Source organism: Hevea brasiliensis, chromosome 4 (assembly GCF_030052815.1).
Source record: "Hevea brasiliensis isolate MT/VB/25A 57/8 chromosome 4, ASM3005281v1, whole genome shotgun sequence".
Classification (NCBI taxonomy): Eukaryota; Viridiplantae; Streptophyta; class Magnoliopsida; order Malpighiales; family Euphorbiaceae; genus Hevea; species Hevea brasiliensis.
The window spans coordinates 12,992,359-12,994,395 of NC_079496.1; the positions used below are offsets into that span (position 1 = coordinate 12,992,359).

Consider the following 2,037-nt stretch of genomic DNA (forward strand, 5'->3'; position numbering starts at 1 on the left):
AACTTTGAATTAAAACTAGCATGGCTTCAAATGATTCAGCAAACCCAGTTCGGAGTTTCACCAACAGAAGATCCACAATATCACCTCCAGTGCTTTCTTGCCCTATGTGATACATTCAGGATGAATGGAGTTTCTGATCAAGCCATAAGACTCAGAGCATTCCCATTCTCTCTTTGAGACAGGGTAAGGAAGTGGTTACTTTCTCAACCAGCTGGAACATTCACCACTTGGGAAAACCTCTCACAAGCTTTTCTAACAAGGTATTTTCCACCTGCAAAGACTGCAAGACTGAGGCTTGAGCTCAACACCTTCAGACAAAAGGAAAGTGAATCACTCTATGATGCATGGGAAAGATATAAAGACCTGCAGAGGGAATGTCCACACCACGGCATAGAGAATTGGTTACTAGTGCAAAATTTCTATAATGGGTTACTACCCTCTACAAGGAGCACAGTTGATTCAGCTACAGAAAGTGACTTAATGGAGAAAACAGTGACACAAGCACTTGAACTTCTAGAGAAGGTTGCATACCATAATTATGAGTGGTCAAATGAAAGAGGAAATGCAAGGAGAACAGCAGGGGTCCTGGAAGTGGACGCCCTAAGCATGATAAATGCTCAATTTGATTAGCTCACAAAAATACTCGACAGAATGCAAGCTAATGCAGTTGGTACAAATAGTCAACATGAGGACAGCTATGGAGGAGGATACATGAGTTCAGAATATAACAATTTCAATGATCCTCCCACAGAACAGATGAACTATGTGAATGGAGGAAACTTTAACAAGAAGCAGCATAACAATTCATATTCAAATACTTACAACCCTGGATGGAGGAACCACCCAAATTTCTCATGGTCCAAGCAACAGAATCAGCCAATAAATAAGCAACAGGGGTACAAACCACCAGCACCCCCTGGATTTCAGAACAGAGGCCAAAACTTTGCACAGCCACCACCGTCTCCTCAACCTCAGCAACCTGAACCGAAGATGACCATGGAGTCCATGATGGAAAGGTTCCTAGTAGCTCAACAACAACAGAATGAATTGATTAAATAGCTGACTTCTAGAATGGACCAACTTGCTACTCATAACAAGATGCTAGAAAATCAAATTACTCAGCAAGCAAGTTCTTCAAGTAAGGCTGCTGGTAAACTGCCTAGTCAACCAGAGATGAACTTAAGGGAGCATTGTAAGGCAGTTACATTGAGGAGTGGGAGAACTCTAGTACAACCAGAGGAAGAACCGACAGAGGAAACCATAGAAAAATCTGAAAGCCAAGCAGAGAAAAAGGAGGAAGAAGCCAAGAAAGATCAGGAAGAGGAAGCAGGGAAGAAAAAGAAGTTACTAGAGCCATACCAACCCCCCTTACCTTTTCCTCAGAGATTTCAAAAGGCCAAATTGGACAAGCAGTTTAGGAAGTTTTTAAAAGTTCTATAGAAACTTTATATCAACATTTCCTTCACTGAAGCACTCTCTCAGATGCCATCCTATGCCAAGTTTCTTAAAGAAATTCTGTCAAAGAAAAGAAAGATGGAAGACTATGGGATAGTAGCTCACTCTAACAGAGGAATGTAGTGCCATACTGCAAAACAAACTACCTCCAAAGTTGAAAGATTCAGGAAGCTTCTCCATACCCTGCCTCATTGACAACAAGAAAATAGACAAGGCCCTTTGCAATCTTGGGGCAAGCGTGAGTTTAATGCCTTTATTAATATGCAAAAAGCTAGAGATCAGAGAGCTGAGGCCCACAACAATCTCATTGTAGTTGGCTGATCGATCTGTTAAATATCCAATAGGCATACTCAAGAACATCCCTATCGAAGTGGGCAAATTCTTCATTCTAGTAGACTTTGTTGTCCTTGAGATGGAAGAAGATGTTCAAATCCCTATCATCTTGGGAAGACCATTCTTGGCAACCGCTGGAGCCATCATAGACATAAAAAATAGGCGACTAACCCTCAAGGTAAGAGAAGAAGAAGTGGAATTCAATTTGTTCGACACAATAAAGCACAAATTTGAACCTGATGAATGCTT

General features: G+C 41.3%; 1 non-coding gene across 1 annotated transcript; it reads right to left on the reverse strand.

Annotated features, from left to right (window-relative positions):
• Nucleotides 1-285: 285 nt before the first annotated feature.
• On the reverse strand, nt 286-392 carry LOC131179745 (small nucleolar RNA R71). Its single transcript, XR_009148632.1, has one exon. It is a non-coding gene; the product is annotated as a small nucleolar RNA R71 (small nucleolar RNA).
• Nucleotides 393-2,037: the final 1,645 nt, after the last annotated feature.